Consider the following 26,653-nt stretch of genomic DNA (forward strand, 5'->3'; position numbering starts at 1 on the left):
TAGTGGTCAGTCCCCTGACAATATTTCTTTTTAGCTTTGGGGCGATCCGAGTTCAAGTCCCGGGTCATCGAACTTTCTTGATACTATACTTTCCTATCATAATAAAAGGCAAAAAATACATTCTTTAAACTATTGCAAGTTAAGCTCCATCCACACACAAAATAGAATCAGCATTTTTTAAGCCATTACATCAACACCTCTCATAATGGGAGTGGGGGAACGGATTCTGACAACTGTTTTTCTTTTTGCCGTCGGATTCTGTTCCCCCCATATTTCTGACACAATGAGGTTCTTATATTTATCAAATTGATGCTGTTTAAGCTCCATACACTCACAAAAATAGAATCAGCATTTTTTAAGCCATTACATCAACACCTCTCATAATGGGAGTGGGGGAACGGATTTCGACAGCTGAACTATTTGCCGTCGGATTCCGTTCCCCCTATGTTTCTTACACAATAAGGTTCTAATATTTATCAAATTGAAGGAAGTTACTAGTCTCAATAGCCTAGTTGTCAGTACCCTGACAATATTTTTTTGAGCTTTGGGCAACCCGAGTTCAAGTCCAGGGTCGTCGAACTTTCTTGATACTATACTTTCCTATCATAATAAAAGGCAAAAAATATATTCTTTAAACTGTTGCAAGTTAAGCTCCATCCACACACAAAATAGAATCAGCATTTTTTAAGCCATTACATCAACACCTCTCATAATGGGAGTGGGGGAACGGATTCCGACAGCTGTTTTTTTGCCGTCGGATTCCGTTCCCCCTATGTTTCTTACACAATAAGGTTCTAATATTTATCAAATTGAAGGAAGTTACTAGTCTCAATAGCCTAGTTGTCAGTACCCTGACAATATTTTTTTGAGCTTTGGGCAACCCGAGTTCAAGTCCAGGGTCGTCGAACTTTCTTGATACTATACTTTCCTATCATAATAAAAGGCAAAAAATATATTCTTTAAACTGATGCAAGTTAAGCTCCATCCACACACAAAATAGAATCAGCATTTTTTAAGCCATTACATCAACACCTCTCATAATGGGAGTGGGGGAACGGATTTCGACAGCTGAACTATTTGCCGTCGGATTCCGTTCCCCCTATGTTTCTTACACAATAAGGTTCTAATATTTATCAAATAGAAGGAAGTTGCTAGTCTCAATAGCCTAGTTGTCAGTACCCTGACAATATTTTTTTTAGCTTTGGGCAACCCGAGTTCAAGTCCAGGGTCGTCGAACTTTCTTGATACTGTACTTTCCTATCATAATAAAAGGCAAAAAATATATTCTTTAAACTGATGCAAGTTAAGCTCCATCCACACACAAAATAGAATCAGCATTTTTTAAGCCATTACATCAACACCTCTCATAATGGGAGTGGGGGAACGGATTTCGACAGCTGAACTATTTTCCGCCGGATTCCGTTCCCCCTATGTTTCTTACACAATAAGGTTCTAATATTTATCAAATAGAAGGAAGTTGCTAGTCTCAATAGCCTAGTTGTCAGTCCCCTGACACTATTTCTTTTTAGCTTTGGGGCGACCCGAGTTCAAGTCCCGGGTCATCGAACTTTCTTGATACTATACTTTCCTATCATAATAAAAGGCAAAAAATATATTCTTTAAACTATTGCAAGTTAAGCTCCATCCACACACAAAATAGAATCAGCATTTTTTAAGCCATTACATCAACACCTCTCATAATGGGAGTGGGGGAACGGATTCTGACAACTGTTTTTCTTTTTGCCGTCGGATTCTGTTCCCCCCATATTTCTGACACAATGAGGTTCTTATATTTATCAAATTGATGCTGTTTAAGCTCCATACACTCACAAAAATAGAATCAGCATTTTTTAAGCCATTACATCAACACCTCTCATAATGGGAGTGGGGGAACGGATTCCGACAGCTGTTTTTTTGCCGTCGGATTCTGTTCCCCCTATGTTTCTTACACAATAAGGTTCTAATATTTATTAACCACATAAACTCCACCAACCCGGTACCGGGATTTAAAATCTTTGTTATGATGTTCGTACGTTCTTTTAATAAACTTCCTTATATGGTATTAGACAATTCATGGTATCATTTTAAAGCTTAGAATCTAAGCTTTACAAAGAATACCATCACTTTCGTTTTCATGATACATGTCGAATGAAATATTAGCTTAAATATGCATTGGTCTCAGGCAAAAAATTCCGCTTTATGATTGCGAAGAAATATTTCTACAAATATTTATTTTTTATATATTTCACAAAACAGTCAAGTCATATATCACAAGAAAGCTCTCATTCTAAGGAATTTGACGATGTAGATTATTACATTGTGAGACAATCATAGACCGAAATATCTTCAAAAGAATCGCGCAGTGAAATAAAATCAAACAGAGATGACAGATAAAAGTATCACATTCCTGCTCCGATGACGGCTTCAGTCAGCCGCAAACAGCCACATAATCTATATCACCTTTTAGCTTAGGATGTTATCTTTAAAAAGAGACCATTTTCACGTTTCTGTGAGCTTTCGTTGGTAAGAAAAACCTTTTCGAATGAACTGAGAGAAGACGCGCTCTGAGCGCAAGACACTGGATCTCTAACCCATCTGTACAGGCGCGAGCCTACTTTGTGCTACTGCTAAGGAAAGTCATTTAGTATATATATCTACCCGGAACTAAGCTCGCGGGATATCAGAGAGAGACGGACGCGAGTTCAAGAGACAGACGGACGCGCTATGGGTGCGCTCACTTGATCACTTCCGGGTCAGCGCGAAAGCTCTCTTTGGAGTAAAATATTCGGGAGTTTGCGTGTGTTATTATAGTTTTTATAGTTTATGAACTGTTTTGATTTTTATAATTGCATATAGCAAGATAAAAGCATTGATAAAAGCGATCTTTGGAAGTGCAACTGGTTTCTAAATGGGCGTTTTGGAGAAGTTTTGAATGCGCACTCTTCAGACGCACTGACCATTTGGGTACGTATAACCTTATGGTTTTTCAGCATTTACAATGTTTATATACATTTTTTGATAAAGTTATTGTTAGTTTTAAATGTGAAAGCACAGCAACCAATCTGATAAACTATTATTTGAAAAGAAATGTCAAACGTTTTGGAAATGGAAAGTATGATTAGATTAGATTAGATTAGATTCAACTTTATTGTCATTACACAAGTACAGGTACAAGGCAACGAAATGCAGTTTAGGTCTAACCAGAAGTGCAATAGCAGCAAGTGCAGGATATACAGTGGTTCATAAGTGCAGAACATGGATATGTACTGAATAAATATAGAGTTGAATACTATTATAAACAAAAATTTACAGATAGATTGTCCTATGAATATAATATACAGATAACTATTACTGTGAACAGAATTTACAGCTAGATATGTACTGAATATAATAATATACAGATGGCTATTACTATAAACAGAATGTTTACAGATAGATATGTACTGAATATAATATACAGATGGCTGTTACTATAAACAGAATTTTACAGATAGATATGTACTATGAATATATATACAGATGGCTATTACTATAAACAGAATGTTTACAGATAGATATGTACTGAATATAATATACAGATGGCTGTTACTATAAACATAATTTTACAGATAGATATGTACTATGAATATATATACAGATGGCTGTTACTATAAACAGAATGTGAGCATAATATACAGATGGATATTACTATAAACAGAATTTTACAAATAGATATATGTATAAGTTAGGCTAATGAGCAGTATAACAATGGATTTAAAGTAGTGCAAATAAAGTTTGGACAGAAGCTATCCGAGTGAGTGCAGTGGAAAGTAATTGCATATTACAGTTAAGGTACGATATTGCAATGTATATATAACAGTCGGTACTGTAAATAAACAGTCGGCAGTGCAAATGAGCATATTCCAGTCAAGGTAGTAGTGCAAGATGCATATGTAAACAGTTGTTACTGTAATAACAGTCAGCAGTGCAAATGAACATTATAGTATTGCAAATAACAAATAACAAATAACAAAATGGAGGCAGGTGTGAGGAGGGAGAGGAGAGTCAATCAGTATATGAGGGGAGTGGGATCAATGAGGGTTAGAGTTTAATAAAGAGACAGCTCTGGGGAAAAAACTGTTCTTTAGTCTGCTGGTCCTGGTCCGGAGGCACCTGAAACGCCTGCCGGAAGGCAGGAGAGAAAACAGTCTGTGGGCTGGGTGAGAGGAGTCCTTAAGGATGCTGCGAGCTCGATGCAGACAGCGTTTCCTCTGGATGTGCTCGATGGCAGGTAGTGGAGTCCCAGTGATGCGCTGGGCGGTTTTCACCACCCGCTGCAGTGCCTTGCGCTCTGCAACAGAACAGCTCCCATACCACACTGTAGCACAGTTGGTCAGGATGCTTTCTATTGCACAGCGATAGAAGTTCACCAGGATAGTGGAGGAAAGCTGATTCTTCCTCAGTGTCCTCAGGAAGAAGAGGCGCTGGTGAGCCTTCTTGACCAGGCTGGAGGTGTTGGTTGTCCAGGTCATGTCCGCCGAGATGTGGGTCCCCAGGAACTTGAAACTGGAGACACGCTCAACAGCCATTCCATTGATGTGGATGGTGTCGTGTGTGCCTCTTGACACTTTCCTGAAGTCCACGATGAGCTCCTTCGTTTTGGTGGTGTTGAGGAGCTGGTTATTTTCGGTGCACCATGTGGCCAGGTGCTTGATCTCCTCCCTATAGGCAGTCTCATCGTTGTTGCTGATGAGACCAATCACCGTAGTGTCGTCCGCAAACTTGACGATGGAATTAGATCCGTACACAGGCTTGCAGTCGGAGGTGAAGAGGGAGTAGAGGAACGGGCTTAGCACACAGCCCTGTGGTACACCAGTGTTGAGTGTGATGGATGTGGAGCAGTTGGAGCCTGATCGAACATTCTGGGGTCTGTTGGTCAAGAAGTCCAAAATCCAGTTGCACATGGAGGTGTTGAAGCCCAGGTCTCCAAGTTTGGCTATTAACTTAGTTGGGATGACAGTGTTGAATGCTGAGCTGAAGTCAACAAACAGCATGCGTGCATAAGTGTTCTTATTGTCCAGATGTGTGAGCACAGAGTGCAGTGCCATGGAGACTGCATCCTCTGTGCTCCTATTGCTACGGTAGGCAAACTGGTGTGAGTCCAATGTGGATGGTAGAGAGTCTTTTAGGTGTGCCAGGACCAGCCGCTCAAAGCACTTCATTACGATGGGTGTGAGTGCTACAGGGCGGTAGTCATTAAGGCACTTCGGGCTGGAGTGTTTTGGCACTGGCACAATGGAAGTGCATTTAAAGCATGTTGGTACAGTTGCTTGGGCAAGAGACAGGTTGAAAATGTCTGTAAAAACCCCAGCGAGCTGCTCCGCACATGCCCTGAGTACGCGTCCAGGGATGTTGTCTGGTCCAGCAGCCTTGTGCGCGCTGATCCTGCTCAGTGCATTGCAGACATCTGTGGAGGAGAGTGTGATCGGTGGGTGGTCAGCTGAGGATTTGAGCTTGGTGGCAGTTTCTCTGTTGTCTCTTTCAAAGCGAGCATAAAAGTCATTTAGCTCGTTCAGGAAGTTGACATCAGTGGCTGCGGGGGTGGAGTGAGAGGGTTTGTAGTCACTGATGGCCTGAATGCCCTGCCACATGCGCCGAGGGTCAGCGTTGGAAAAGTGTCCCTCTATCTTAAGCTTGTAGCAGTGCTTGGCCTCTTTGATGCCCCTTTTCAGATTTGCTCTGGATGTGCTATAGGCTTGTGCATCTCCTGATCTGAAGGCAGTATTGCGTGTCTTCAATAGGAGTCGCACTTCCCTGTTCATCCATGGCTTCTGATTTGGGTATGTGGTGATCTGCTTCTGGGTTGTAACACTGTCAATGGTGGTATTAATATAATCCAGTACAGAGGAGGTGTAGCAGTCAATGTCCGTGTGAGAGCCACTGGTGGCTTGAGAAGCAAACATACTCCAGTCTGTGTGTAGAAACCTTTCCTGGAGTGAGAAATCTGCCCCCGCAGGCCACACCTTGATGGTCTTCACTGATGGCTTCACGCGATTGATCAGAGGTGCATATTTGGGGGTGAGGAACAAAGAAAGGTGATCTGACTGTCCCAAGTGGGGGAGGGGTGTCGCGACGTAAGCTTCAGCCATGTTTGTGTAAACATGGTCTAAGGTTTTGTTTCCTCTGGTGTGACAGGAAACATGCTGGTGAAATTTCGGTAGCACTGACTTTAAGTTTGAATGATTAAAATCACCCGCAACAATAAACGCAGCTTCCGGGTGAACGGTCTGTTGTTTACTGATGGCTGCGTGAAGTTCTTTCATAGCAAACTTGGCATCAGCATCCGGGGGAATATAGGCTGCAGTTATAATAGTGGAAGTGAACTCCCGCGGTAGATAAAACGGTCTACATTTAACCATGAGAAACTCAAGGTTAGCTGAACAATGTCTCCCAACAATAGCAGAGTTTGTGCACCAAGCTTTGTTAATGTAAATGCACAATCCACCACCTCTGGTCTTACCGGAGCCATGTAATGTTCTATCCGCCCGGAATGTATGGCGTCCCGCTAGCTCAATAGCGTTGTCCGGTATTCCGCTGTTTAACCATGTTTCCGTGAAAATTAGAACATTACAGTTCAAAAGTCTCTTGCTGTATGTGATGTTGAGTCGAATCTCCTCCATTTTGTTCAACAGCGACCGTACATTGGCAAGGAAAATGCTGGGTAAAGAGAGCCGGTGTGGTGTTAGCTTTAGCTTAGCTCTTAGTCCTCCGCGCTTCCCCCGCCTTTGTTTACGATCTCGCCGGCGCCTGCGAGCACTTCCGCCCGGCCGGGCAGAGTGCATAGCCTCGGGTGATCTGGCGATCTCAGGAAGGAGTCGAAGGTTGTCCATAAAACTGTCGGAAATTCGCAAACCAATATCCAAAAGCTCACCTTGGGTGTACGATGTTAAGGCACAACTGTTCTGGACGAACAGACCCGAAATGAGCAAGAAAAATACTGCTAAATTACAGAATCTGGAGAGACCGCGAGCCTCGCGATGTACTCGCGCCGCCATCTTGGATCGATGATTGCGCAATAGCTTCCAACTTTCCATAAGTGGAATAAAATGGTCATTTCAGTAAATCTACATTTTGATATTGTGAAATGGATATTATTACAGTGCAGAAACTATGTATAAATAGTGTTTTTTCTTTGTTTCATGTTCTGTTGAAGATTGGCACTTTGGGCAGTGTTGGCACAGCTGCCATCAGATCTCCAGGAGGCTGGCCGGTGATGTTGAGGTGATGCACAACACAGGTGATAAAACTGATGCCCATATAATGAATGATATAAATCTGGAGTATGAGGATCCTGTTCTAGATTGTAATAGACCACAGATTTTAGGCAAATCATTTGTAAAATGATAAGTCTTGTATCTTCTGAAAGAATAAAATGATAAAAATCATAAAGCGCCCATTTTTTTCTTTCTGTTTATTATATCACAGACACCATATACTATAATATTTATCACATCCAGCAGTGTTTTATATAATTTCAAAGTGTTTTCTGTAAAATGACACTGGAAAATTGCATATATTCCACTGTATATGGGTATGAGCAGAGTTTAGATTTGGGTAGGTGGAAATTACATAACAAAAAGGTAATATTCCTCCCTTCAGATTAATATGCACATCTTTTTCATTTTTTAGTATAGAGAAAAAATTATTTTTTCCAGTGTTTGCTGGCATCTAGAGGAAACAGCCATAAGTGTCTGCATGTTGCTAGACCCCACAGGGCCTGAGTTACACACTTTCAAAAATGAATTTAAAATTAAAAAATCAAAAAGCGCCTATTTTTTTTTTGTTTTATTACAGCTCAGACAACATATACTTAAATGTTTATCACTTTTAACACTGTTTTATGAATCTGCAAAGGGTTTCCTGTAAAATGACACCAAAATTGTCTATTTTGGAAAAAATATGTGGAAATGGGAGGCTTTTCAATTTCGGTAGGAAAATCCAGGCGGAAATCCCCAAAAATGGTCTAGCATTTTGTTAGCCTCAATAGCCTAGTGGTCAGTCCCCTGACAATATTTCTTTTTAGCTTTGGGGCGATCCGAGTTCAAGTCCCGGGTCATCGAACTTTCTTGATACTATACTTTCCTATCATAATAAAAGGCAAAAAATATATTCTTTAAACTATTGCAAGTTAAGCTCCATCCACACACAAAATAGAATCAGCATTTTTAAGCCATTACATCAACACCTCTCATAATGGGAGTGGGGGAACGGATTCTGACAAATGTTTTTCTTTTTGCCGTCGGATTCTGTTCCCCCCATATTTCTGACACACTGAGGTTCTTATATTTATCAAATTGATGCTGTTTAAGCTCCATACACTCACAAAAATAGAATCAGCATTTTTTAAGCCATTACATCAACACCTCTCATAATGGGAGTGGGGGAACGGATTTCGACAGCTGAACTATTTGCCGTCGGATTCCGTTCCCCCTATGTTTCTTACACAATAAGGTTCTAATATTTATCAAATTGAAGGAAGTTATTAGTCTCAATAGCCTAGTTGTCAGTACCCTGACAATATTTTTTTGAGCTTTGGGCAACCCGAGTTCAAGTCCAGGGTCGTTGAACTTTCTTGATACTATACTTTCCTATCATAATAAAAGGCAAAAAATATATTCTTTAAACTGATGCAAGTTAAGCTCCATCCACACACAAAATAGAATCAGCATTTTTTAAGCCATTACATCAACACCTCTCATAATGGGAGTGGGGGAACGGATTCCGACAGCTGTTTTTTTGCCGTCGGATTCCGTTCCCCCTATGTTTCTTACACAATAAGGTTCTAATATTTATTAAATTGTAGCATTTTGCTAGCCTCAATAGCCTAGTGGTCAGTCCCCTGACAATATTTCTTTTTAGCTTTGGGGCGACCCGAGTTCAAGTCCCGGGTCATCGAACTTTCTTGATACTATACTTTCCTATCATAATAAAAGGCAAAAAATATATTCTTTAAACTGTTGCAAGTTAAGCTCCATCCACACACAAAATAGAATCAGCATTTTTTAAGTCATTACATCAACACCTCTCATAATGGGAGTGGGGGAACGGATTCCGACAGCTGTTTTTTTGCCGTCGGATTCCGTTCCCCCTATGTTTCTTACACAATAAGGTTCTAATATTTATTAAATTGCAGCATTTCATTAGTCTCAATAGCCTAGTGGTCAGTCCCCTGACAATATTTCTTTTTAGATTTGGGGCGACCCGATTTCAAGTCCCGGGTCATCGAACTTTCTTGATACTATACTTTCCTATCATAATAAAAGGCAAAAAATATATTCTTTAAACTGATGCAAGTTAAGCTCCATCCACACACAAAATAGAATCAGCATTTTTTAAGCCATTACATCAACACCTCTCATAATGGGAGTGGGGGAACGGATTCTGACAACTGTTTTTCTTTTTGCCGTCGGATTCTGTTCCCCCCATATTTCTGACACAATGAGGTTCTTATATTTATCAAATTGATGCTGTTTAAGCTCCATACACTCACAAAAATAGAATCAGCATTTTTTAAGCCATTACATCAACACCTCTCATAATGGGAGTGGGGGAACGGATTCCGACAGCTGTTTTTTTGCCGTCGGATTCTGTTCCCCCTATGTTTCTTACACAATAAGGTTCTAATATTTATTAAATTGTAGCATTTTGTTAGTCTCAATAGCCTAGTGGTCAGTCCCCTGACAATATTTCTCTTTAGCTTTGGGGCGACCCGAGTTCAAGTCCGGGTCATCGAACTTTCTTGATACTATACTTTCCTATCATAATAAAAGGCAAAAAATATATTCTTTAAACTGATGCAAGTTAAGCTCCATCCACACACAAAATAGAATCAGCATTTTTTAAGCCATTACATCAACACCTCTCATAATGGGAGTGGGGGAACGGATTCCGACAGCTGTTTTTTTGCCGTCGGATTCCGTTCCCCCTATGTTTCTTACACAATGAGGTTCTAATATTTATTAAATTGTAGCATTTTGTTAGCCTCAATAGCCTAGTGGTCAGTCCCCTGACAATATTTCTTTTTAGCTTTGGGGCGACCCGAGTTCAAGTCCCGGGTCATCGAACTTTCTTGATACTATACTTTCCTATCATAATAAAAGGCAAAAAATATATTCTTTAAACTGTTGCAAGTTAAGCTCCATCCACACACAAAATAGAATCAGCATTTTTTAAGTCATTACATCAACACCTCTCATAATGGGAGTGGGGGAACGGATTTCGACAGCTGTTTTTTTGCCATCGGAATCCGTTCCCCCTATGTTTCTTACACAATAAGGTTCTAATATTTATTAAATTGCTGCATTTTGTTAGCCTCAATAGCCTAGTGGTCAGTCCTCTGACAATATTTATTTTTAGCTTTGGGGCGACCCGAGTTCAAGTCCCGGGTCGTCGAACTTTCTTGATACTATACTTTCCTATCATAATAAAAGGCAAAAAATATATTCTTTAAACTGATGCAAGTTAAGCTCCATCCACACACAAAATAGAATCAGCATTTTTTAAGCCATTACATCAACACCTCTAATAATGGGAGTGGGGGAACGGATTTCGACAGCTGAACTATTTGCCGTCGGATTCCGTTCCCCCTATGTTTCTTACACAATAAGGTTCTAATATTTATCAAATAGAAGGAAGTTGTTAGTCTCAATAGCCTAGTTGTCAGTACCCTGACAATATTTTTTTTAGCTTTGGGCAACCCGAGTTCAAGTCCAGGGTCGTCGAACTTTCTTGATACTATACTTTCCTATCATAATAAAAGGCAAAAAATATATTCTTTAAACTGTTGCAAGTTAAGCTCCATCCACACACAAAATAGAATCAGCTTTTTTTAAGTCATTACATCAACACCTCTCATAATGGGAGTGGGGGAACGTATTCCGACAGCTGTTTTTTTGCCGTCGGATTCCGTTCCCCCTATGTTTCTTACACAATAAGGTTCTAATATTTATTAAATTGTAGCATTTTATTAGTCTCAATAGCCTAGTGGTCAGTCCCCTGACATTATTTCTTTTTAGCTTTGGGGCGACCCGATGTCAAGTCCCGGGTCATCGAACTTTCTTGATACTATACTTTCCTATCATAATAAAAGGCAAAAAATATATTATTTACGCCCGTTTCACACATACTCCGTGTGCAGTGCATATGCGGTGCGTGTTGCAGTGCGTATGCAGTGCAGGAGCAGCACGCGCAATAGTGCTTTCACATATGCTGCGTTTGCAGTGCGTAACTGATCCGCTGCTGTAGGCTATACCACAAATACATAGCCTACTCACTATTTGTATTTCAACTTTTATTTAAAAAAGAGTTTTTTGTCAGCATTGCGATTCTCTTTGCACACATATACACACTTTAATAGACGTATTTCACGTTTAAACACAATTTAAACAACATATTAAATGCATTACTTATATATAATTATATATTAAGTTGCTCAAGCAAGTGGTAAAATATTTTGACTTGTACTTATATTAAAATCGCATAGCCTACATTTTAAATTAAAACTTAAAATTGACAAAAACAGCAGACTACCCTTTCGTTTTGCATAATTTAAATCTTTATACAATAATTCTTGCATGTCACAATAAGAACTTGTTTTTCCACCTCCACGAATGAGAGACGAGTGTGTTCATTACGTTGTCTTGTTGAAGTAAATTGTATTTTCCCTTGATTTACGCCGGTCTTAACGTCTCAGCATTGCGATGCTCTTTATACATATACACTCTTTAATAGACGAATGCACGTTTAAACACAATTTAAACAACGTCAGCCTATTATTCAATGCATTACTTCTACTTATATTAAGTTGCTCAAGCAAGTGGTCAAATATTTAACCATGTAGGCTACTTATATTAAATCGCAAACATTTTAAATTAAAACTTAAAATTGACAAAAACAGCCGACTCTCATGCCTTTTCTTTTTCATTTAAATTTTAATACAATAAATCTTGCATGTCACAAAGAACTTGTTTTTCCACCTCCACGAATGTTGTTCATTATGTCGCCTTGTTGAGGTAAATTGTAGCTTTCCTTGCTTTACCCTGGTCTTAAAGTGAAAAAAGTAGTATTTAATTAAATACATTTATGGTGAGATTACTATATTTTATTTAATTAATCGCATTTTTGGTGAAATTACATTTTCAGGTCAATCTGTGTTCATTTTGACCACGAACCATGTGCTGTCACTTTAATTCAGCGTTTGCAGCACAGCAAAAATAGACTCGGTGCGGAAACGATCGCTGCACTGCTGTATACGCACCGCAACTGGAACGGATCGACGGACTGCAACCGCGTGCAGTGTGAAAGCTCTGACCTGTTAACATGGGTACGGAAAAAAATACGCACCGCATACGCACTGCAAACGGAGTATGTGTGAAACGGGCGTTAAACTGATGCAAGTTAAGCTCCATCCACACACAAAATAGAATCAGCATTTTTTAAGCCATTATATCAACACCTCTCATAATGGGAGTGGGGGAACGGATTCCGACAGCTGTTTTTTTGCCGTCGGATTCCGTTCCCCCTATGTTTCTTACACAATAAGGTTCTAATATTTATTAAATTGTAGCATTTTGTTAGCCTCAATAGCCTAGTGGTCAGTCCCCTGACAATATTTCTTTTTAGCTTTGGGGCGATCCGAGTTCAAGTCCCGGGTCATCGAGCTTTCTTGATACTATACTTTCCTATCATAATAAAAGGCAAAAAATATATTCTTTAAACTATTGCAAGTTAAGCTCCATCCACACACAAAATAGAATCAGCATTTTTTAAGCCATTACATCAACACCTCTCATAATGGGAGTGGGGGAACGGATTCTGACAACTGTTTTTCTTTTTGCCGTCGGATTCTGTTCCCCCCATATTTCTGACACAATGAGGTTCTTATATTTATCAAATTGATGCTGTTTAAGCTCCATACACTCACAAAAATAGAATCAGCATTTTTTAAGCCATTACATCAACACCTCTCATAATGGGACTGGGGGAACGGATTTCGACAGCTGAACTATTTGCCGTCGGATTCCGTTCCCCCTATGTTTCTTACACAATAAGGTTCTAATATTTATCAAATTGAAGGAAGTTACTAGTCTCAATAGCCTAGTTGTCAGTACCCTGACAATATTTTTTTTAGCTTTGGGCAACCCGAGTTCAAGTCCAGGGTCGTCGAACTTTCTTGATACTATACTTTCCTATCATAATAAAAGGCAAAAAATATATTCTTTAAACTGTTGCAAGTTAAGCTCCATCCACACACAAAATAGAATCAGCATTTTTTAAGCCATTACATCAACACCTCTCATAATGGGAGTGGGGGAACGGATTCTGACAACTGTTTTTCTTTTTGCCGTCGGATTCTGTTCCCCCCATATTTCTGACACACTGAGGTTCTTATATTTATCAAATTGATGCTGTTTAAGCTCCATACACTCACAAAAATAGAATCAGCATTTTTTAAGCCATTACATCAACACCTCTCATAATGGGAGTGGGGGAACGGATTTCGACAGCTGAACTATTTGCCGTCGGATTCCGTTCCCCCTATGTTTCTTACACAATAAGGTTCTAATATTTATCAAATTGAAGGAAGTTACTAGTCTCAATAGCCTAGTTGTCAGTACCCTGACAATATTTTTTTTAGCTTTGGACTTGATATTATCCATAGGATGTTCATTGGATTGTGAAAAGTGAGCATCCATGGGTAGTAGTATTGAGACTGTAAGGAATAATTGACTCCGGGCCGTTGAATTATTATAAAAATTATGCACGAGCTAGCTGGAAATACGGTCACGGCATTACATATCGGGTGTGCATTATTTTTCAATAATTCAATGGACCATGCAGACTCAATTATTCCGCTTTTACTACGGTTACTACACCTCAAAATATTGTTCAGATGATATATTTCAAGACATTTGTCAGGTTTTTGTCCTTAAAACGTTCATGTTGATGATTTCTTATGCTTATTTCTTATGCGTCTAATCCCAAGCATCCGTTGCAATTTCAAAAAAGATTGAAACATTTCAAACAAAACCTTTAGAGCTAGAAATGGAGGCTTCAGCCATTGATAGCAGACTAATGCAGTTATTAGAGTGAGAGAAAGAGAGAGAGATTAAACGTATGTGAATTACTCGAGTCTCAGTGTCGTTGTGGGTTTTGGTTCTTTTGCTATATTTGGCTGTAAGGACCTTTAAAATAACTGAAATAATTTGTCAAAATTATATGGAACTGTACTGATATAGAACTGTGCATTTTCATGAATATAATTGCACACCTAAGAACATTTTTCAACCAATCACATTCAAGCATTCAACAGCCCTGTAGTATAAACTAATTTATTAAATGAAAGATTAATTCAAAATGTTAAATATTAAAAGTGTAACATTTGTATTCCTACACTGAGCACGTTTACAGTGACACAAACAACAAAAATCGAATTCATAAATTACAAAATAAATAAATAAAACTATAAGCAAATATAATCAAACGTCACAATGCATAAAGCAACAATATTTTTTCATGATAACTTCTACTTGTATCCACTGTCACACTTTCCTCAATCTTTTCAAAATACTCCAGTAAATCCTCATCAGACACTCCTGTCAATCATCCAAGGCTCCACCCACACAGTTGCATGAAGACTGTAATGTTTTGTTGTGTGCCATCATCCACTACAGCATATTCCTGTTAGACTGAGACAAAAATGAGACAAAAATTATATCCATTTACCAAGTTCAACTATTTTGAAATGTTTAAAAGGCACACTCAAAGTCTGTCTGCAGTGGTGTCAAGAGAAGACTGGACATTTAATAGCAAAAGACTAATCGCTATTGACTGACAATGAAAAGCTGGACACTTACGGTAAGATTCTCATAAATTGTTACATTCTCATACAGAGGGATGGTCATTTTAGGAGCATTGGTGCAAGGATGAACAACCTTAATGGAAGAGAGATAGAAGAAAACGTGAGAACCAGGATAAAAATTCAAACAAAACTAATTTTGGAATTAGCGTAGGCTCAAAGAAAATTAAGTAAACGTACCACCACATTCTCATACACATATGAAATCAGCCTATTTTCGAGTTCACACTTATGCCATCAGAATTGTTTGTGGTGGACTAAGAGGAAGAAAACAGAAAGAAATGTGAGAAATCCAGGAGTGCTGCGATCAGTTCATCTTCAGTGGCAAACCCTGTATTTGAGCCCATATTGTACTCAAACAGACTGACCTTGGACTTTCTTCCTGTACATACAGCTGCTCGAAAAGAAAAAGTATTATATTAATACAACATAATATTAAACTACATAAATAAAAAAATAAAAATAAATTCAGACTCTTACCAGGTTAGTAACACAATGATGACAGCAGCTACAACTCCAAGTGATACTACAACTACTGTATGATATATCTTCCAATATTTCACTGGGACAAGAGGAAAGATAAAGATAAACTGATCAGTTTACCTCCATTTAAAAAGAGTAATGTAAGTACAGTATATGAGCCACTCTACCTTTAACAGTGACAGTTACAGTGTCTGATCTCTAAGATCCATGTTGACTGTGAGCCTGACAGTAGAAGCGTCCACTCTGTAGTGCACTGAAACTCTGTCCAGATCCAACAGCTGAGGTTTCATTCTCCTTTAACCAGCTGAAGTTCAGAGCAGGAGGGTTTGAGTCACTGATGCAGTTCAGAGTCCTGGGAGGGTCTAAAACAGAGAAACATTGATATCATTAACAATCATATTAAACTTGGAATTATGTTTATGTTAAGATGTTTAGAGGATTTAATGTCACAGATACTCAACCATCATTAACTCACACATGACATTTAACGTCACGCCATTAGAGTATTTCTGGTCTTCTGGGCCTGGGCCTGGTTCGTAGAAGCGGAAAGAGCTTTCCAACCGGTCCGGAACCAGACTGTGACCATCAGTCTTGGCTATGCGATTCATAATCGCTCGCCGCTCGCTCAAGTTCAGTGATAGTCATCACACTTAGATGTTGAGCAGATATGCTCCTCAAGCTCAGTGATGTTCATCACACATAGTGTTAAGCAGTGCTCCTGTCTTGTGCACACATGTCGCTGTCCTACTGGCGAAGGACGTGATATAGCCGCCCCCTCCAGCCGATATGAAGGCCAGTTTTTATAAACTCGTTCTTCATGGTACCTAATTTGTGGTGGGTTGTGATCTTGGATCTGTGTCACTTGAAACAGGCCCTTTTTCGAAAGCCTCCATCCAAGTGGCTAACACAAGAGAGGCATTTTTCAGAATCCACCGCCCCCAAGCTTGGTCTGCAGCGTTTGACCTGAACGACATCTACTTCAGATTTCTAACCTTCCGCACCACAGGCCATCATGTGTGTTGCGTTTGAGGGTTTGAAGTATCAGTACTGAGTCCTACCCTTCGTGTGCTCCATAGCCAGTTGGGTTTTCAGGTCAACTGGGAGAGAATAATCTCGCCCATGGTCTGAGTATCTCTTTTCCGGTATGGAGATGGACCCGGTCCAACAAACCTCTTCAAGAAGAGAGTGTGTCCGGTCGGTGCTATGGAAGTGAGAAGAGGCTCCTGGGGCATATGGCAGACGCAGCCACATGGCTTCCTCCATATGAAGACTGCTTCAGCACTGGCTTCATGGTCGAGTCCCGAGGTGACCGTGGCAGAGCAGCATGCCCTGTGTGACAACAGTTCACCTCTGCCTGCCGCCAAACCCTCAGCCCGTGATCAGACCCTTCGTTTTCCGGGCCAACCGCTCCTAGAACAAGGTCCACTAAGACCGACTGAGGGGCCATGTACAAAGGGCATGCTTTAACGGAGGCCTGGGCGACCTCCGACTGCATTGGCATTCATTGCCTCGAGTTGTTGCAGTTCACCTCGCTTTGAGCCACCGCTGCTCAGCGAGCTGGTACTGGTCTGAAAAGACAGCATTGCGACCGTTGCGCTAAGCTTCCCTCGCATGTCACAACTCGCACGTCACCTCCTCCTTGGAGTCAGAAGCTTCACAGTTACATCTGTTTGGCTCTCCGGATTCATTCCTCTGCCAATTGTGTTCTTTCTGTCCGAGCGGACAACCCTTGGACAGACACTGGTTCTCAGCTGGCCCCGGGGCTCCCCTCGACAGCTTCCTGACTTTCCCCTGAAAACATTGTCAGGGACGGGGCATGATGGCACCCGCGTTCTGACCCTTGGAGGGATTTCAGACCGGTCCTAAATTTGGACGGGGAGGTTCAGGTAACTACCGCAGGATTATGTGGTACTCACCATCACTTCTGCGAGAGCACCCCCTAAGAGGAAGTTTTGCTTAGGCCAAATAGAAGTGGAGTCTTCTCTCCGTGAGGAGATCCTGAAGGCGTTCGGTCATTTCAGTGCTCTCTTTCCTGCAAGATGGGCTGGAGTGAGAGCTGTGTCCTCCACCCTCAGAATGATGTTGCCTCTAGTTTTTGACGCACATCATGATGCAGTAGCATGGGAAGCACATCCTGATCGTAAGGTTCCTGAGGGAGCAAGGGAAATTAATCTGCTTTGCGCCCCTCTTGGGCCTTATCTCTGGTGCTACTGCACTGCAGAGACCGCCCTTGAAGCCACTGCAGGCAGTGAGCTAAAAATTCTGTTTTTAAAGAAACAGTTCTCCTGCTCGCATGGCCTCTACTAGAGGGTAGGGACTTGCTCGCTTTCCGTCAACGAGTTGTGCCTGGAATTCGGGCAGGCTAACTCTCACGAGCTGAGACCCCAGCCTGGATATGTGCCCAAGGTTCCTACCTCTCCCTAAAGGTGGGACCAGGTAGTGAGCCTGCAAGCGCTGACCCGGAGGAGGCAGATCCAGCCCTGGCTTTCTCTGTCCGTCCGCTTCGTTGCGGTTATATGTGCACAGAACGCAAGTCTAAGGACCTCAGACCAGCTCTTGTCTTTTAAGGAAATCAGCAGAAAGGGAAGGCTGTTTCCAAGCGAGATTGGCCCACTGGAATGGTGGCTGCCTTCATCTTGGTGAAATTCCCAAGATGCACGTGTCCACCTAGGTGGTGAGCTTCTCTGAAGTGAGTGTGTGGTCCCGCTGAGGCGTTGACACAGCTTCCTTCGCTGACAAATTTTCTAGAGTTGGGTGCTGGGCGACAACTACAGTCGAACCGCTGCTTCCCGTGGGCTCCCTTCTCAGATGCCAGTTTCACTGAGCCCGGTTCGAAGTGTCGGCTTGCTGCGCCATTCCCCTGCTTGGACTGGATATGTTCGCAATTCTTGCTCCAGTAGAGTTCCCTCTTAAACCGAACCCTGGTGAGTTCCTCCACACCCTCCGGCGACGTACGCGGTGGAGCGTCCAAAGCCAGGCCTACCGCTCGTATGCACTGGTGGAACTTGTGCTAGGCTGGGTCCATATGTTGCGATCCCTACGTTGTGATCCCTACGATGATCCCATATGTGTATTCAGAGCGCAGCTGCTTTTACATCTCAAATTGACTGAATCTCCCTCTGTTACTCTCTCAGGAGACTCCACCTGAAGATTTGAACACAACACACACATTATATCTAGTGCTGCTGTCTTACGCAAATTATTTTTCAACATAATGTGTGTGGTGGTGGCACAATGGATAAGACACATGCCTTTGGTGTGAGAGACCCGGGTTCGAATCCACTGTGAGACACCAATGTGTCCCTGAGCAAGACACTTAACCCCTAGTTGCTCCAGAGGCGTGCGACCTCTGACATATATAGCAATTGTAAGTCGCTTTGGATAAAAGCGTCAGCTAAATGAATAAATGTAAATGTAATGTACAGAAGAAGAGATAAACCTCACCAAAGTCACCTGTGACATAGGGGGCCCTATTTTAACGATCTGAAACGCAAGTGTCAAAGCGCAGAGCGCAAGTAACTTTGTGGGCGGGTCTTGGCGCTGTTGCTATTTTCTCGGCGGGATAAATGACTCTTGCGCCTGGCGCAAATCTAAAAGGGGTTGGTCTGAAGTAGCTTCATTATTCATAGGTGTGGTTTGGTCGTAACGTGAAATAAACCAATCAGAGCGACATCTCACATTCCCTTTAAGAGCAGGCGCGCTTGTTCTAAAGCGGATTCCTATTATAACGGCGGATTTGCCAGGCGCACGACAGGAGCGCTTCACAGCCGAGGAGACCGACGTTCCCGTCAGGGACGTTGGGGATGGAGAAACACACCCAAATTAACTTCAGTTAAACAGGCGTATGATAATTTGGGTAAATGTGTAAGCTAGATGTATGCTTTTATAATAAACTGTCTATCTATCTATCTATCTATCTATCTATCTATCTATCTATCTATCTATCTATCTTTCGTAATAATGTATGATTTGCAAAAATGATAACTGCTGCGTCTGTGTGTAGATGAGAGAATCAAAGTGTATGCGCGTTGTGCACACGCTCCATTGATTAAGGCCAAGCATGCGCCCTTAAAATAGCATATGAATAACATGCGCAACGCGCCACTGACTTTAAACTGTTTTTTTTCGGTTAGTGGCGCAATTGTTTTCTAAACCTGTAAAATAGCATGAGGGAACGTTTGCGCCGGAACACGCCTCCTCTTTGCGCTGAACCGCCCCGGGGAGCGCAAGTGTATTTCTTAGTTAACCGACGTGCTTCTGTGGAGGGAAAAGTCCGCTTTGCGCGGGTGCAAAATAGGAATGATACATGCGTCCGTGTACAAAGTCAATTGCGCTGGGCGCAAGATAGGGCCCTAAGAGTCACTCCAGGTTTACCAATCCATTTGTCTTTATCAGTGATGAATCTGAAATAGTAGGTGCTCATCCTTCAGTGTCACATGACTCAGTCTGATTGTTGCAGTTCTGCTGTTTATCTCCCAGATACTGAAGCCTATTTTTATTAGTCCAGAACACTTTCATGATCTGATATCCAGTAGGGTATGTATAAGTGCATCTCATTATCACTGTTGAGTCCTTTAGTGCACAGATGTGTGAAGGACTGTAACTCACACTCCAATCAGCACTAGAAACCCCTGAAACACAGAATTAATTTCGAACAATTTAGCAGCAGCTTGTGCATATAAAATTGCAGTATCAAATTTATCTTGAGTGTTTCTGAAGTGTTGCATTGACTAACCATGAATCATGAGAAGAACGATCAGAGGAAGAGGAGCCATTCTGACTGATGTCACTATCAACACCTACAACAAATGTACAGTGGCTTATTTTTCAACTTAATATCTTGTCGTTTTGGTCTCACTGTTACACATTTAGTTTTTCATATTCTCATTGCATTAAAAGTTTTATAAAATATTATATATGTGTTGGGGGGCGTGGTTCAGTGAAGTCTACAGTGGGAGAGATCTGCCTTGTCCAAATACCCACTCTTGCGGTCTTTGCACTTGACCACTTGCCTACTTGCATGACGTATTTCCTCTATTTGGCCCAAGTGTTTACAGACCTTTTATTTATTATACGTTTAATATTTTGCATTTTAAAATAAACGTCTACATGTTTTTTCAGTAGTCGCTATGTAACTAACAGAAGACACAAATTTAAAATTGTTGTGCTTCTAATTAAGTGATAAAAACATTTGCAAATGTTGTACAAAATAGGCCTAGACATACCATACTCATCTTTGCACCAATAAAATGTGCAACACTTTATGTTTTTACTACCAAATTATATTTATCTAATTAATTTAAATTACAGTGGAATGTTTTCCTCGACATCTCACGATTTCGGGGTACATGAGTTCCCGAACATAATGCATGATGGGATACGCTTAGCCTTGAATACTCGAAGTGGTATTCGAGATAGTGTGGGTTTAGTGTGCATTAAGGGCACTGCACTTTGGCATTTTCAAGTCATGGGACAGTATTACGCACTTACTTTCTGTCGTGTGCACACGCTCTCAAGTGGCCAAGACCACAAGTGTGGGTACGTGCATAATGATAAACATCTGTCTTGTTGCAGTAATTTTCATGGAGAGACCGGATAAAAGCCACTGGGAAACTGGGAGATTCTGAGAGAGACTGGGCTGAGACCTCGTGCGCTGTGTCTGTTCCAGAGCAGACTTTATGCTACTTTGGTCTACTGAGAAATGTATGTAAGCTCAGAGAACATGTGTTTGTTTTTGGTTTATTTTAAACTAATAATAGCACTAGCCTACGTCAGCCCTGTCCTCTTCCTTCCTTATCAACAAACTTTGCTAAAGTGTCATACTATTCTTGGACCTACAGATGAAGACACTAGCTCAACATAAACCCCCTGTATCTTGACTATAGCTGTGCATGCACATGTTCAAGTGTGTGGGTTACCTAATGTAGCATCAGTGACCTCATCTTCCTTTTCTAATGAAAATTGAGCACCATCTATTTTGAGATTGAACAGAGAACTAAAAGAGAAATACGCTCTAGTTCTTAGCTTAAAGTCAAACATAAATCAAATACTTTATTTATGCAAGAAAATGACAGCAACGATAATTTTTGCACTGCTTGAGTACGGAACTGTCTAAAGCCTTTCCCCGTCCCCTTTTGATTGACAGCAGCTTTCACTATATAGTCAGCCTGTATTATACAGTTATCTGTTGTTAAAAGATTAAAGTTTTAAGGTGTTTTTCACCAACATACAAAACACTTCTAGATAAAACATTGTGCTATTGAACTTTTGATTTTAAACCATATAGTTACTGAGACACAGCCCTGTGACAACTAGACCCAACCAATCTCCCATAAATCCCCCACACTTAAGATATTTGACAGAACAGTTATAAAATCATGCTCTTACCCGTTTCACCAACACCCGTGACCAGTGACAGCACTACAAATGATCAGGATGAAACCAGTATTGGCGTTTTCACACACTGAATGACACGTGATTAACACATTATATTTTAAGACACCTCAACTAGTGCAGATCGAGCAGAAGAAGAGTTTTAACAGACAACATTAGACTTAGGCATAAACATTAAACTGAGAGAAACTTTATATCAGTCCATGTTTTCAAACTTGGGAATATCTATATTTAATCAGTTGCATATAGATTGTAATGACAAGTAACCTGTTCTTAAGAAACAGAGAAAATAATGCTTTTCTTTCATTTGCATATGCAGACCAACTATCCTAGCTTGTAAAACACTGAAAGGTATTGCAGTAGCAGTGACGTCAAAACACACATTTCATCGCTAGCATCGCCAACTGTGCACTTGATAAACCTCCAATTTACTGATTTATTAATAGCAACCTGAAGTGTTAAATAAACAAATAACTTAAAACACACTGATGAAACATAATTGATTAATCTGAATGTTTTTATCATGAGAACTTCTAAAGCATTTTTTTTATCAGCGGCCTTGTTCTTCTTGAATGCATCACGTCTCTAAAAAAAAAGTTTCCTCTTTAGTAAGTGAGATTTCAGCATCACAGTGTTGATCACGTGACCTTCATAAGCGTTGGAGAGACGCTGAGGGACTTCACACCCAAGAGGAAGAGGAAATCAGTCCTGTCAGAGTAACACTTGAGGCCTTTTTCACATACGGCGGCTCTAGTAAAGGAAGTGCTGCCTATATAATATATAAATGAAAGATCCAAATTGGTAATCATGTCACTGTTGCTGCTGTTAGAAGCTCCAATTTCCATAAAAACTGTTCTGAGATGCTCGTTCAGGACTGCACAGGTGAATTGGCTTGACAAACCTGAAATAAATGTTTTTTAATGCTATATGCTATCAAAAGGCACAATGCTGAAGCCTCCGCTCCCCCGAGCTCCAGATAGATAGCTCAAGTGCAGTCCTCCTGTGGAAGATCATGAAAGGTGGCATTTAGATCATGCATCTCGCGCTGCATGCATGCCGCCTTGATAATGACAGGATTAATGACAGTGCCGCTGACTGTGCGATACAGCAGTGGCTGATTAAGCATGTCACACGTCTGAATGAATTAATAAGTGATCTCTTGTGCCCTAATTGTGCTGCATCAGATCTATTTATTAACATTGATCCAGTGAACCATGGATTTTGAAGCAGTCTGCTTCTAGAGTGCAGTAATTGCAAAGGAGAGAGTGGGTATAGGCGAAGCGTCTACACATCCACACAGCTGCAAAGCGAGACGAGAGGTGATGTCGCTTTTGACGTGAATGTCCACATGGTGCTTTTGGCCCATGAATTAGGGATGGGATATGCTGCACTGAGGAAGGTCAGCAAGGTGTTGGGGATCCCTTCCCTTCCCCTGAAAACATACCAGAGGCATGACAAGAGAGTGACAGGTGGGCTTTGGAAAACAGGGATGGGACAGGGATGTTGATTTTGGAGGTCTAATGACCTGTTACATTTATCATAGTGTTGCTGTAACAGTGAACATATTTTCATGGATGGAACAAGGATGGATTCGTAACAGTAGAATAAAATGTCATCTCATTCATTGTGTTGTATTGGTCAATTTTAATTTTGCAGTAAAACTTTTCAGTTTTCAGTTCAGTGGCAAAAACAAAGGACATTGAAATAATGCAGCCTTATCAACTTATGGACATTGAATAAACATATTTTCAATTAGAGAGAGAGAGAGAGAGACGCACACACACATACACACACACATTAACAGTAGGCTGCATCACATGCATGCACAATTATGGATCTGTTGTAATAGTATAACATTATAGGATGGCCTTATTCTTTATAGTAATTTTATTTTATTTTAGCTTGTCCAATTGGCTGCTATGACTGCATGGTCTACTCCCTGGTTCTTTCCAAAAGAAATTGGGTTTTTGCCACTCAAGTGTACCGTTTCAATAAACTCAACAAAAAAGGAACAGTTCTTGACACAACATGCATTTTTATTTTAGTGGCGGAAATTGAGAGACGATTAGAGTAACTGCACAAGACTAGGGAGCAGATCCGGCAGGCCTATGCAGACGTTGATCCAGAGTTGCTGACGGAGGATGCTGATGCTGTAATTAACATTGGTGTCTCTTTTGATGGCACCTGGCAAAAAAAGAGGCTTCACTTCCCATTATGGCATTGGTGTTTGCATTGACATTCTTACAGGACTGGTCATTGACATTGAGGTATTATCCTCTTACTGTCATGCTTGTGTCCTAAAGCAAAGTGCCAAGAATGAGGGGAAGATTACTGTGGAGGAATTTAACAGCTGGAGGGAGACGCACACTGACTGTGCCAATAATTTCACTGGGTCTAGTAAGGCAGCAAAGAGGATGTGGGCTAGATCAGTCAGTCGCCACCAGCTGCGGTACACTGAGATGCTCTCAGATGGGGATAGCTCTGCTTTTAAGGAAGTACTGTCACTGAACCCATACCCTGGGCATGAGATTGTAAAGCTGGAATGTATAAACCATGAGCACAGTGCTCAGAAAATTTAGTGCCGAGCGCAAATTGGGAGGCAAGGGTTTGGGGAAACTGACCGCAAAGAAATGCAAAACACTGCAAAATTATTACATGGGGGCAATTTTGAATAACCAGGGGTCACTGGATACAATGAAAGCAGAGATATGAGCAGGCCTTCTCCACTGCATGTCAACAGACGAAACACCATTGCATACTAGGTACAATCCATCTTGGTGTTGGTATCGGAGGGCAGAAGACAAAGATGAGACCCCTGAAAGCCACACTCGACATGCTGCAAATTACCTATCCCACAAGGTGGGCCAGAAACTTCTCCCCATCTATCACCACATGTCAAGCGACAGCTTGCTGCAAAGAATGCAGCATGGTGGCACACAAAATGCAAACGGGTGCCTCAATTCTGTGATATGGGCTCGCTGCCCAATAACTGTTTTTGTAGGCAAGAACAGGGTCGAGGCAGCGGCAAGCATGGCCATCTCCTCTTTCAGCTATGCTTAATGTGATGGCAAACTTATTTAATGTGATGGAGAGCACACTTATTACAGTGAACACCATCAAGCAGGCAGACCTGCTCAGGGTGTCCAAAGCAAACGCCATTCAGTCCGCAAATGCAAAACGCAAACGAAAACTTGTGAGCACAGACAAGAAAGTGAAAAGGCACCAGCAAGAGATGTCAGAGGGACCCTCATATGGTGCTGGAATGGATAATTAGAGTTTAGAAAGCTGTGACAGCTACTGTTGGTCTTGTTCTGTGTCCATACAACTGTCTAGCGTGGGTTTTGTTGGCAACTTTGTGCATGATACGCCAATGTTAATTAATTAATTAAGAGTTACTGTAGTTGTAGGCCTTATATGCCTGTCATGTTATTAAATAATCAGTTTTCATGAGCTTGAAATATTATATATTATTATTACTAAGGGCCTTTAGTAATTTATTCTTTTTTTTTAGCAATTTTTTCCAATAGAAATGTATTAAATTCCCCTATTTAAATCTTTAAATGCCGTTTTCTCAAAATGAGTTTTTTTGTCATTCCTCAGTACAAACATCTCAGCCTATGTAGCACCTATGTACACCAAACCTTCCAGTTATACATTTAGCAGTATTCTGAAGATATTTTCAGAGGGATTTGTTAATAAATCATTCCTGGCCTGATTTATGTGACATTTTAATAAAAAAAAAAATGGCAAAAATAAAAAAATGTAAGCCTATAGACAGTATATTTTGATTTCCTAGGTAATGAAAGCATACACCCTAAAATCCCTCTGATTTTTTTTTTTTTTTTTCATCTTTCATCTTTCAAGACATCTTTCAACAAAATGAAAAAAGAATTTTGCACCTGGCTTTATTATATGTTCAGATCTATCTACCGAAAATAATATGCAAAATCGCGCATATTTAATGAGACAATGCCTAATTTGCATAATTAAACATACAAACAAACTTGTAACACATTTTTTTTTTATATACTTGTGTAAGTAATCAACTGAGGAACTTTCATGATGATATCTATTATTTAAAAGTTTTACCCTATTCAGTGTCTCGCCTTCCACTGAAAAAAATGATACTTTGGATTAACTTAAAAAAATTGATGTAATTTGTTACAGCTAATTTTTTTAGATTTTCTCAAATTGTATTTATGATTTAGTTAAAACCATAAATTTTGATTAATGTCAAACCAAAATTTTAAGTTTTACCTTTACCCAAAGTACACAGCAAAAACTCCAGTGTTAAATTAACACTCAAGAGTGTTAAAGTTAATGAGATAATTAAGTGATTAATTTAGTGATGATTGAGCATTATTGAAGACACCTGATGTTAACAAGCAGAATCACTGAAGGAGAAAATCACTAATTGTAAGTTACCATTAGGGAGAATAGTGTTTGCTTTAGTTGGGCTCTTCACCCTTATATGTTTACTTTAAATTTTGTTTGTCTGCTGTTATTGATTTATAACAGTCAGATGAACAAAGAAAAGTGTGGTGTTGGTTATGTTTTGACATAATCATGCTGTGATCTGAAGAATGAAACTTATTGAGATAGTTTGGTTTAACTTGTCAATTATATCAGCTCTGTAATTCTACAGCATATGATTTTCAGAATTTTTCATATAACCCATAATATTTAATAAACATTTTTCTAATCAAAAGACTTTCGAATTAATTTACTTAAAAACACAGACATCAATAATCAGCCTGTGAATCTCAACAATGGTGACAATAATAAAGCATGTTGCAGCGGCTGCCACCAATCACAACTCATTAATGGCTCCCATCATGCATTGCGGTATGAATAAATTATGATCTGAATTGTCTATGTAAT

The 26,653-nt window shown here is 40.4% G+C and overlaps 1 protein-coding gene and 2 long non-coding RNA genes across 3 annotated transcripts in view; 1 reads left to right on the forward strand and 2 right to left on the reverse strand.

Annotated features, from left to right (window-relative positions):
* Positions 1–26,653, reverse strand: part of LOC311279670 (B-cell receptor CD22-like) — a gene marked incomplete at its 5' end in the record, with an annotated part of 75,490 nt that overhangs the window by 43,567 nt on the left and 5,270 nt on the right. The gene's annotated exons all lie outside the window — the stretch shown is intronic.
* On the forward strand, positions 1,977–7,428 carry LOC311284071. The gene is made up of 2 exons (XR_014626153.1): positions 1,977–2,964; positions 7,193–7,428. It is a non-coding gene; the product is annotated as an uncharacterized lncRNA (long non-coding RNA).
* LOC311284093 lies at positions 15,267–15,605 on the reverse strand. The gene is made up of 3 exons (XR_014626157.1): positions 15,547–15,605; positions 15,377–15,458; positions 15,267–15,290 (listed from the first exon to the last, which is right to left on the reverse strand). It is a non-coding gene; the product is annotated as an uncharacterized lncRNA (long non-coding RNA).

This window comes from Rutilus rutilus (assembly GCF_951802725.1).
Source record: "Rutilus rutilus genome assembly, chromosome: 2".
NCBI classification, from domain to species: domain Eukaryota; kingdom Metazoa; phylum Chordata; class Actinopteri; order Cypriniformes; family Leuciscidae; genus Rutilus; species Rutilus rutilus.